Below are 13,319 nucleotides of genomic sequence, written 5' to 3'. Positions count from 1 at the left end.
GAACGCCACACAACCATTATAATATACTTTATATATTACTATATAATATATACCCTGTATGACCCCCGAACACGATGTTTTTAAATATGAAACCATGTCAACTCTCCCCACTGGCCAATCGGCCCAAACTAAATCGCCACTTTCTAAAAAATCGCCCCACTCTTATTTACGAATTCGCCCCACTTATGAAAAAGGGTAACATTCCATTGAACAACCAGTCTGACATTTCGCCTTATTTATGAAAAGGGCTAAAATCCCACTGAAAAGGGTCTGCCAACTCGTCTCAGCATAGACAATGGATTTTTTCTACATAAATTTTGAAAGTGTGTCTTTTCTAAAAAAATATTCGAAGTTTTAGTGTGGGTTAGGCATTCCCGCCAAAATGTTTCAAAACAAAGGAAAGCATGCAAAACAAAGAAACTCAAGCTGGGATGATCCGGCTCAGATCACCCCTGGTAGAACAAAGGAGCTGGGATGTAAGAGAATGATAATCCCTTTCTTCATGATTAAGTACGAGCCTTAGCGAGTTCTTATCATGAAGTAAGGGATTATCATTCTCTTACAAACTTAGAATATTGTAAAGTGTTCAAGGCTCAAATGATCCCCTGATTGGTTTTGTTCAAGAATTAGTTTCATTGTCAGCATGGTCAGTGTAAATTAAATCTTTATAATTGATGCATGACTTCATTTTTAGCATTTTATTTATGGGTTAGTTTTAGCGATGTAAGGACATTTTTATAATTTGGGAAATACTTTAAAAAAGCGTTATAGACATTAGGTGACACAACAGTAAAGAGAAAAGGTAGGGATTTAATATGTCTCTTGATTTTGAGTATGAATGTAAAATTAAAATCATGTAATATTTTAGTTAGGAATTATCCTTTTTCTATATACAGTTTAGATAAAAAAAAATACATTTGAGTTACAACTAATTTTATTTCACATATTTTGAATTTTTTAAATTCAATACTATTTCATTATGTTTAGGAAATATTCTTATAAAATGCCTTTAAAAGTTTTAAATATATTCAAATTCCTGTTGTTTTTATTTTTCTATTTTATAGAAATATTGGAAATAACACTATTCTTCCCAACTGCTGGGTCAGTAATCAAGAGTTTTGGAAAGCTAAAGATTTAGGTTTTTTTTTGTTTTAAAACTTTGATATAGTTTTTTTTTTAGTATCAGAAAACTTACACTATTATCATGGAATCATGGAGATCAGGGACTCAAAAACAATATAAACATATATCAAGAAATGGTTTATTTTCTGTCTTGAACGGAAAGAGGATAAATTTCACACGTCTGTAGAACTTGTGCTAGAATTTCTGACTTATTTGTTTGAATGTGGATTGAGTTATTCAGCATTGAATAGTGCTAGGTCAGCACTATCTGCGTTTGGTTTGACTTTTGATAATGTGCCTGTTGGAAAGCATCCACTTGTGATAAGATTTCTCAAAGGAGTATATCATTTGAGACCAACTGTACATATTAATGTAAATATTTGGGATATTTCTATTGTTTTGAGATTATTGACACGTTTATCACCAGTTGCTGATATATCAATGAAAGACTTAAATTTAAAACTAGTTATGTTAATTGCATTGAAGAATGCTACTAGATCACAGAGTATTCATTTATTATAACTCAGCAATATGCAAAAACAGAAGGATTGTTTTCGATTTAAGATATTTGATTTGCTGAAACAAAGCAGACCTGGATATAAGAATCCAGAAGTTATTTTAAAAAGTTTTCCTCCAGACAGGAGATTATGTGTGTATTTAGTGCTGAAGGAATATTTGAAACGTACTGTTGATATAAAATCAAAAGAAGATTCATTAATATTAAATTATATTAAACCACACAAAAAAGTGTAGGAATTGACACAAGTATATTTAAAGCACACATTACACGATCTGTATCAACTTCGAAGGCAAAGCAAAATAATGTGCCTGTTAGTGATATTTTAGCTAAGGCCGGTTGGTCAAGTTCAACGACTTTTGGAAAATTTTATGAAAAGACAGTAACTACAAGTGATGTTTTTGCAGAAAAAGTGTTACAAATTTGACTGTATTCAATGTTTGATTTATGATTTAGTTTTTAATAAGAAAGATCAAATGATTTACATGTATATGAGTGCTACATAATGCATATCACTGGCATCTGTTGTCTAGGTGTATCTTATGATCATTTTTATCACAGGTATTCATCGAGAGCACTTTGCTATATTCTAAATTCATAACTTCCCTCTGTTTACTGTTTTAAATCCGGCCCTGCGGGATATCAGCCTATAAATCACTTGTACAGGTAGTTCGACACACCTGACAGGAGAAAACATTGATCTAGATAGACCATTAATTGCATCATTTAATTAAAAACAAATTAACAATAAATCTATGGCAAGCCGTATCTATATTTATTCCATTTACAAGATATCCTATGAAGTAAAAACTAAATAAGATATCCTATTAAGTAATTTAACATTTTATAAATCAAACTAGATACCTTATAAATCAAATAAGATATTTTATATATTAAATAAAACATCTTATAAAAAAGTCTATACAGATATCTTATTTAGGTTTAAGGATATCTTCTTAATTAAAAAAAGATCTGTTATTAACTATGTAAGATATCATATTTATTTTTTCTATTAAAGATATCTTATAAACCAAATAAGATATTTTATAAACTAAATAAGATATATTTTTAATAAAATAAGAGATCTTTTTAGATAAATAAGATATCTTTTTAGATGAATAAGATATCTTTTCAGATAAATAATATATCTTTTTAGATAAATAAACTATCTTGTAAAGTATATAAGATGTCTTGTATTCTTTATAATAATGCTTTATTTCAGAAGCAAGTAAAGCTTATAGGATATATACTATCTTTGACAAATTATTTATTCTTGCACTATATCCGACATACAATCACAGAGTTTGTCAAACACAGAAATGTTCAAAACTAGAAGTGTAGTTTCTCAGCAACATTTGTAATTTTAGGTATTTAGAATTGTTTAGTTTTTTTCAATATTTTGTACATATACCAATTTATCAATAAAGAATTTTATAAGTAGAGGGGTGTCTCCGATATTATTGTTTGGTATATGTTCCCCTAATTTCAACATATTCATTACATTCCAATATAAAAAAAAATCGTCTTCAATGGAACTTGTATCAGAATAAGTACATAATTTATCTTTCCTGTTAATATTATAATATCGTCCTGTCTATTTACAAATTATGTGCACAAATACGGCATTTAAAATTATAAGGTTTATAAATACAATTCACAAAATTGTAAAGTATGTGGCCAAAAATATATTTATTTAGTTGACAAATGTATCAGAATTCAAAGAAAGCATTTGTTTATTTGCTTCGCTTATAAATGTATCAACTAATCTCTCCTTTAATTGTTTCAGAAAAAATCTACAATATCTATCTTTTTGACTTAACCATACATAGTTGAAGCCATATTTAACGACATCTTTAATTTTAAAGCAGGAGTTCTGCTTATCATTTGTTTTTTATAAGAACTACACTTTCCCCATTTCCATTCTCAATTTCAGTAATGTTTCATGATTATTAGATATATTATCTAGTTAAATTAATTAGGATATCTTACATACTTTATAAGATTTTTTACATTTCAAATAAGATTTTTTACATTTCAAATAAGATTTTTTACATTTCAAATAAGATATCTTTTTTAATTAATAGAGATATCTTTAAAACTAATTAAGATAGATTTATAACTAAATAAGATATCTTTATAACCAAATAAGATATCTTTAAAATTAAATATGAGATATCTTATAAACCAAATAAGATATCTTATAAATCAATTATATAAGATATCTTATATATTTTTAAAGATACCTTATAAAGTATTTGTTTAAAATATATATTTAAAACGATACAAGACATGTAAGATATCTTATAAACTATACAAGATATATTATTTAGTTTATAAACCATACAAGATATATTATTTAGTTTATAAACTACATGTATACAAGATACATTATTTAGTTTATAAACTATATATATATACAAGATATATTATTCAGTTTATAAACTATACAAGATATATTATTTAGTTTAAAACATATCTTTATAAGTTAATAAGATATCTTATAAGGTATACAATATATTTTGTTACATTCAAAATAAATAAGATATCTCATATAGAATACAAGATATCTTATATATTAAATAACATATCTTATCTACTTTCTAAGATATCTTGAAATTGAATAAATATAAATACAGCTTGCCATATAAATCCAATAGGAAGTTTCCGAGTTGACAGGCAGGTAATTTGGAATGCCACCGCAAAATGATAGGGTCAAATGCAAACAGGGCTTTGCTAGTTAGATAAAAGAAAACAACAGAAATCAAAAGTCAATTTAAAGATTATAAGGCTGTTCATCGTTTTGGTTGAATATTATTATTTTTAAGATCATTGTATTTACTTACAGTTTATATGAACAGATGTATTTTCTGTGTTATTACTAACTGTTGCTACTACGTCATCCCTCACAGTCTGTAATATTATTCAAAGAAATTAATTTATATTATAGAGGTAATTAATTGATTTCGAATCATGTATTATTATCAAGTTATAATCAATTATCTTAAATTTAACTATTTCAGGATCAATTACTTCCATAGATGTCAACATATATCTTTGGAAAATATATATAGTTTACAATACAATTTCTTCCTCCCAACTAACTAAAGTTATTGCAATAGTAGTTTAGTTTTTAGCTTTCAAAGTTCCATACAAGACGCACACACTAACAAATAGCAACATTAAGAAATTTCAGGTCATGACTAAGGATCTCAAATCAAAATAATTAAGGTATTTATGGTTTATGGTTTATGAGTTATGATAACATACTGATAGAATAAATAGTGAAGGGTAGTTAACTCATACAAAATGTCACCAGATCACTGACCAAAGCTTGATGAGCATACAACGAACAATTTAGAAAAATAATGTCGTCGCTTTTCTATTATTACGGAGGACACACACGCAAAATAAATAGTGTACTGGGAGATAACTCTTTCAATGAAAATTGTTCGGATGAGTAGGGTCAAATTTAAAATTCAGTGCATACACTGTAGGACACACAAAAGTAGCTAAACATACATTTAGACATCAAGTTGTTAATTTCTGTGTCATTTGGTCTGTTGTGGAGAGTTGTATCATTGGCAATCCTACCACATCTTCTTTTTTATATTTGATGGAAGGAAAAACTTTAGCGGGAGAATTTAAAAAGAAAATCGATTGTTTCGTAACCAATTGGTCAGGGAACAATTTTGAAGATCTTTCCACCATTAACTTTCTAAAACATTGATAAGAACATACTTCGGGCTTACTAAAATTTGCTACTACCATCAAATGAGAGATTTCTTCATACTGATTCCAAAATCATGTTTTTATATACTATTTCCTTTAATAAAGGAAATTGTTTGCTGCTGCTGCTGACTAAAAAGTTACTCCCGTTATCATATGATAACTACATTCACACTGATTCCATGTATATATTGTCTTTATAACTTTTACCCGAAATAAAAGATATAATTTACTATTTCTGGTTTACAGAAGATTACTCACGGTCTTTGATCGTTAGTTAATTTATGTTTATAGATTTAATGATTTCAAGGTATTTTTCTTTGAAGAAATGCAAAATTACTAATTCTGGTTTTCTCAAGATCACTTCCGTTTGGCATTTAAAGAGGTCATTAACTAATGTAACAGACCCAATGAATTTCATAATATGATACTAGACTTACCTTGATTGCTGTTCCGGAGGAATCAGATTTGAAGTGAAATAACATATTCATATTACCGCCAAAGATATCATAATGAGAGTTTAAGGTGAATCTCCTAAACAAAAGAGAAAGACCATGATCAATTATATAAAAGGATAACAAATAGACGTAGACATTAAGCTAGTTAGCTTATCAACAAAACATTTTGATTGTTCAAAGCGAGTTTGCGAAAAGTTTTATTACTGCCTCATGCCGACCGTATAGACTAGACAAAGATGCCAAAAAAAACAGATATATTCACTAGACATTTCACTCGCGATAAGTTTAATATTGACATGTTCGCTGCTTGAGTCAGCGTAGGATGAATCTAACTTTAAAACGTGTACTGCACACCATTTAATTTCGACCTTGGCTGCTCTAATAGAACATAATATGTGCTAAACTACACTTTTGGTCTGGTTTACTCAAAGCTCCAGTTATATTTTGATCAGACCCGTTTCATATCGATTAATAAAATATACATAAATGTCCCTTTTAACATAACGCATAAGATTGAATATGTCTAAATTTAAATATACACGGAAAAGTGATGTAGATTTATGGTTTCATATAACGAGTGAGAATGGGATATCGCTTGATATCAATTGGAGTTATTTAATTTAAATATAATAATAAACGAGCCTTCGGCAAGTTTATTATAACTATTTAGATTTAATAACGAGAGTTGATATCAAGCGACATCCAAGTTTCACGAGTTGTTAAACCCATTTCTCTTCCTCGGAGTTCAGTATGTTTGGGATTTACTTCTTATGGTCAACACTCTTAATGTGCTAATTTAAAAATTCCGCAAAATGTTGATCTGGTCTTTTCCACATTCCAGTATAACGTCATATGTCCTTTTCCAGTGTCAAACTTTAACATCAGACAATTTAAGACTTTTGTCCGCTTCAGAATGTAATACAGTTTGACAAAAAGAAGATTGTGAGGTGAAATGTGTGAGTATTTTGTATATTATTGAAGAAATCACAAAGATGTATGTTGCGATGGCCTAAATGTACATTGTCTTAACCTTTGAAAGTCATCGATGACCTAACGAATAGCCAATGGAAATACTCGATAAGCCAATAAAATTAAAGCCGATTTTCGTATCACTTTTTCGTATCAAATTCCGTGCAGTGTGATACGAGAAATATCTACGCATGCAAGAAATAGATAACAGGCAACAACCATAAGAGAATATATTACGGATTACAAATGTGTCTAGTTTTGTGTTTGGATAACAACACAGAGATGTAAGTATATATTCAGGAAACTGCCGGGTATATACGACGTTTTTATGCCCAATTGATAGCCAATGAGACAAATCTCCAAAAGAGACACACAAATTAACAGCTATAGGTCACTGTATGACTTTCAACAATGAGCAAAGCCCATACCGTGTAGTTAGCTATAACAGGCCCACGAAATCACAAATGTAAAACAATTCAAACGAGAAAACTAACTGACTAATAAATGTACAAAAAAATAAACGGAAAACCTGGAACAGTGGTGTAACAGTACAATATAAGATTTAGTTTAAATATCTAGAAGTTGTTTACACAAGACGATATATATTTATCGACATATCATAACAAGGATACGCTTCACCGGTCTATCAAATCTGATTATAAAAAAAGAAGAAAAAAGAACTCCGGTCAATCAGGAATGAATTAGTATAATGCACTGCCAATTATAGGTAAATTAGGAATAATTTCAAAAAAATATCTGCCCTGTCCAAATTTTGTCTTTAAGTGGCAGTCCAGATTTTCTGCCCTTCCGGTCCTAGAACATAACCTATCTACTGTAATCCTTGGTAACTTGCATGTGCAATTCACCAATGGTCGTAACACAAACACAATCAATCAATCAATCAATTAACTCAATTTATGGATTAATAGATGAACAGTAAGAATGCTATCTTTACAAAATATTAAGCCTTAAAACAATATGAAACTGAATTGAAGGTTTTGTTGAAAAAAGACATACAAAAGGAAATTTCCAATTTAAATGAATACCTTTTTCTCATGCTCCCTATCTCCAATCCAGCAGGACTACGGAATTTTACAATATCTCCGACACACCTCGAACTTTTACGCTCTGCCTCTAGCAGGATCATTCCATTGTCAGCTTTTAAACACATGAATTCGCCTGATGTGAACGTACAATTACCTGAAATAAATTAATTCATAACTAGAGGCTCTCAAGAGCATGTGTCGCTCACCTGCATCTACTAAGCAACGTCGGCCATGTTGATAGGCAGATGGGGTCATCGGGCACATTTTAAAATCTATATACCCTGTGATGATTGTTGCCAAGTTTGGTTAAAGTTGTCTATATGTTTTCAGAGGAGATGATTTTGGTTAAAGATAACAAAATCTTACGAACAATTGTTAAAAATTAACTATAAAGGGCATTTACTCCTTAAGGGATTAGTGGATTATTTTGGTGATGTTGACTTTTTTGTTGATCTTATTTTGCTTAACATTGGCTGCTTACAGTTTATCTCTATCTATAATAATATTCAAGATAATAACCAAAAACTGAAAAAAATCTTTAAATTACTACTTCAGGGGCAGTAACCCAACAACTGGTTGTCTGATTCGTCTGAAATTTCAGGGCAGATAGACCTTAACCTGATAACATTTTTCTCCATGTCAAATTTACTCTAAATGCTTTAGTTTCAGAGATATAAGCCAAAAACTCCATTTACCCCCCTTTGGTCTATTTTCAGTCATAGCGGCCATGTTGGATGACAGGAAGGGTCGTTGGACAAATCTTTGAAACTAGATACCCCAATAATGATTGTGGCCAAGTTTGGTTAAATTTGGCCAAGTAGTTTCGGAAGAGAAGATTTTTGTAAAAGTTAACGGACGACGACGACGAACGCGAAGTGATGAAAAAAGATCACTTGGCCTTTAAGAACAGGTGACCTGAAAATTAATTTATATTTAAAAAACCTGATTTTGATTTGATCCACAATAGTCCCATTTCTTTACTTTGTCTGTTAGAAGAGTTGATAAACGTTCAACAGGTCATGCAGCCAGCTTATACAAAGAGGAACATTGTAGATCAAAGTTGAATCATGAAAAGGTATCCAAGTCAAAATAGGAATTAGGGGTAGGTTCAATCGGGTCCATAATACAAATAAAAAAAAGTAGCCATATCCTACATTTGACCAATAACCAACTTTGATCTGGAAATCAGTTCAGCTTGTAGTAAAATGTTTGCATTTTCCGTCTATTAACTGGTTTAGAGTTCTCTTTTGATTAAAGACGTACATGTTTGAACAAACTAAAATAACATCAATGCTTGTAAAGAATTATAAAAAAGATTCTACAATTATATTGTTGTTATTTATTTGCGACAGATAATTCTACAATGATAAAAACACACAATCATCAATCACTCGTTTTCAAAAACTAAACTTTTTATATATGCACAATTGTGTTTTTATATATTTCTTTCCAGATTCGTATAGCTAACTAAGTGCAGAAATAAAGTACTTATATCAGTGTGATTGTGTGCTATTACAGATACCATTAGCATCAGTTGGCTTAAAATAGGTGCTCACTTCCAATAACACTAATGACATCTTCTGTGTCGGTACCATCGTATCTAAGTATATATGTACCTACAAGAAGTTGAAAGTAATTTTTTAATTTTATTTAAAAAGTGTATGTGAAGCAACTTACATGTAACAAAATCAATCTAACAAATCACGCCGTATCTGCGCAAAAAATGCTATATCATGGCGATAAAACTAATAAACACCAAACACCAATTAAGCAATCGGAACAACGTACAAATATTGTATGTGTTAAAGATTCAGTGATTCTAATGAACACTACTCTCATTCTTAGGGACTTGCACGCAATAAAAAAATTAGAAAATACGACAATCATTTTCGAAAGTGTTAAATGAAAGGGCTTTTGTACAATAAACCAAATATGCTAACAAAATGAAATTAAATCATTTATCCTTCAGGTACGTACCTAGTGTCTCCTTATTTTCTTAGGTTACTGAAATGGAGAAGAAAAAAAATCAAACATTTGTACAAAAAGTACTAATTAGATAATAATATATCAATGTCTTAACAAACCAGCATGGGTTTCTTGAATAACTATACACAGAGTACTGCTACAACGGAGCCAAGAGACAGAACAAATGAAATCAACATAACATGAGACAACTGTGTCAACCCTGTCGACGCCCCCGATTATTTCAATTTTTGTTTGATTATAGGTCAGTAACTTCATAATAGATATCGGGCTATAAGTTTTGTAAGCCAGACAAACGACTCGTCAATGAGGTTCAAATAAAATAAAATTAAATAGGCAAAGTGAGGGGTTCACTACTGTGTTTTTAATTAACTTTGTATGACAGCATTGTTTATATAGTCCAATGACTATGTAGAGCTTGCAATCTTGTTTTAGACAAGACTGTTCGTTGTCCTTAAATGTTTAAATATTTGTGTTTTTTTGTGGTTGCTGTCTTATCTACATAGCTCCTTTCATTTGTATTAAAATTAAACTTTCTAGGTAATAAAGCTCCCCACTATTAAGGTATTTTTACATATTTGCTTTCTACTTCTTTAGTATTCCGATTGAATGTAAATGCAGAAAGCTCTTTTGACCTTTATCTAAATAAATCACTCCTCACTCCTCTGTTAGTTGATATAAAGTATTATTTAAATCCTTTAATTTTAAATAGAGAAAAGAGAAAGTGAAAGTGCTGGTTAGCATTTATCTATAAATATCTTTTGCATTTTTTCATCAAAATAGCTAACACCTTAAACATGTTAAAGTTATTTACAGCTTTGTTTAATGATCACATTATTCAACTTATCAATTTGCTGGATTATCTTTGGAGTTTTGTGCAGCCTGGCAGACATCCTGGTTCTTGACACACTTAGCTGTAATGATATATTTATATACAAAGGATTACAGATAAAGTTGCATAACCTTTTTCGACCTGTTAAATATGGTTTTATGTATAAATGTTAACCGACTAGTATAGAGTGCACGCCAATATCAACTTATGGTTATCGCGACAAAAACTTGTTACTTTTCGGAACGTCCATGTATATCAAAGATTCATATGATAGCAAAGGGACACTAGTTCGATTGATGGGTTTGAGGGTTCTTTTTGGTATCTTCGTTATCCCTTCTATAAATTCAAAAGACAGTCGAAAGATATCAAAGGGATATCCATAATCATAAATTGAAAACAAACTGAAAACCCTATTGCAAAAACGATGGAAAACACAAAGGTAAGTTAACAAAAGATAATATAGACTGAGCCACAGAAACTCTATCAAAAGTCAGGATGATCTCTGGTGCTCCTGAAGGTAAGCAGATCCTTGGTTACGACAATTTGAATATACCCGTTGTTATCTGTGATCCAGATATTCCCTCGCGGTCAACCGTCTCGTATTGGCGTTTGGAAGCTGTGAATTCAACATAACCACTTGGTATCCTTGGTGATTTGGCTTCCACATAAGTGGCTACCTTTTTATAAGAAAATCACGATAGGAAAGATAAATTTCAAAATATCGTATCAACTGGGTATATACTCCGCCTGAAAGCGCTGCTAGGATGATAAACAAGAAAAGTTCACAATTTGGAAGCTGAAATCATCATACCCCCAAGGAAAATTAAAACAAAATAGTTACGTTCTGATGTGGTTTTAAATTAAGCGGTCAGTGTACATTTCTACTGCATCAATGTTTTTAATTAAAATATTGCATTGTCATCAAAATTCAGGAGTTTTCATATCTCAGACTGGTTCGTATAAAAAAATAAGTGGACGCATCAACCTTACAATATTTGATGTTAATTGTGAAAATTATACAGCAATAAAAAAATTCAGTAACTCTTTTAACTTAGGGATGATTGCATAAAACGGAAGACAGTATTATAGAAACACAATGACTGAAACATGTTTTCCACATCAATTAAGAATGCCAGCATGTCCTCTTTATTCAAAATATTAAACCATCACAAAATTATTAATTTCCATATCTCATGCTGGTTTTGATAACATCAATGTTGACTGCATCGGAAGGGTGAGCAGATCCTGCTCTGAAAAAGGCATCTATCGCGTTACTGATAGATCGTAGCAATATTTCTTTAGAGAACTGAAAAGATAACAAAGAGTTATAAAGGCCAGCTGAAGGACGCCTCCGGGTGCGGGGATTTTTCGCTACATTGAAGACCTGTTGGTGACCTTCTGCTGTTGTTTTTTTCTATGGTCGGTTTGTTGTCTCTTTGGCACATTCCCCATTTCCATTCTCAATTTTATCATAAGTCAAAAATAAACTGACAATGCCATGGCCAAAAAAAAAAGGAAAATACTAACAACATTTCACAAATCACAACAAAGGAAACTAGGAAAGGGCAACACAGATCCATCAACCAGAGGCTCAGTATGGGAAAATAAATCCTGCTCCAGATGTAGCACCCGTCTTTTTCCACATGCTACTACAAAGCCGGTGATAAGTAAAGTTCGGAATGTCACATTCGAGGAAAGAATTATAATTACTACAATTGGAACCTATTAGAATGATCATATCATATGGAACATGTGAACTCAGATTCAAGTTGATTGGACTTCAAAAAGAGGGGCGAAACATACCAGAGGGACATTTAAACTCATAGATCGAATGACGATGAACTTTAACTCCGAACATACGGATTTTCCGAGCTGTCACAAAGTACATTTGACCAATTTGTCTTCATCAATGTGGAAGCGTTAAATGCTGGGAAAACAATGTATGTATATGGAACGCCAAAGCTGCCTTATGATAACAATAACCATATAATTACGGGTAAAATATCATTAAGCAAATGTTCTATACTATAACGACATTTTACTATAATACTCTGTCAATTTGCTATATCTCTAAGATAAGTTTATATACTATAAAGACACTTTGATACAACATGGAGCTACCTTTTCATACTTTTCTGTCATTTCACTTTGTTATGAAGATAATATTTCATACTATGAAGACATCTTGATATAACATGGAGCTACATTTTCATACTGATTTGTCATTTAACTAGACTATTATGTGATATTGCTATGTCATAAAGATACATTTTATACTATAAAGATTTCTTAATATAACATGAAGCAACTTTTTCATACTATTTTGCCACAGTATATTATAACGATAAATTTGTATAACTATACAATCATCTCGAAACAACATGGAACAATTTTGTCATACTATTATGTCATATAACTATCTTATAAAGACATATTTTAATATCAAGCTAACAATTCTTATATCACGAGGTGTCATCTATATACCAGTAGACTATTTGATTACACTATAAAATCATTTCATCTTACCGTAATACCATTTCACCATACCATAAGACCATTTCATATACCATAAGACAAATCTATAAATAGCGGCGAAAATTCCCCGCGACATTCATACGCAACATCGATTGTAATGGGAAAAAAAGGCCGTGAAGGAAATCTTTTTT

At 30.8% G+C, this 13,319-nt stretch overlaps 1 long non-coding RNA gene across 1 annotated transcript; it reads right to left on the bottom strand.

Annotated features, from left to right (window-relative positions):
* Positions 1-5,805: 5,805 nt before the first annotated feature.
* On the bottom strand, positions 5,806-9,453 carry LOC139501339 (uncharacterized). Its single transcript, XR_011658522.1, has 3 exons — positions 9,395-9,453; positions 7,839-7,992; positions 5,806-5,899 (listed from the first exon to the last, which is right to left on the bottom strand). It is a non-coding gene; the product is annotated as an uncharacterized lncRNA (long non-coding RNA).
* Positions 9,454-13,319: the final 3,866 nt, after the last annotated feature.

This window comes from Mytilus edulis, chromosome 13, assembly GCF_963676685.1.
Source record: "Mytilus edulis chromosome 13, xbMytEdul2.2, whole genome shotgun sequence".
In the NCBI taxonomy this organism is placed as follows: domain Eukaryota; kingdom Metazoa; phylum Mollusca; class Bivalvia; order Mytilida; family Mytilidae; genus Mytilus; species Mytilus edulis.
This window is presented reverse-complemented; position numbering and strand designations above follow the sequence as displayed.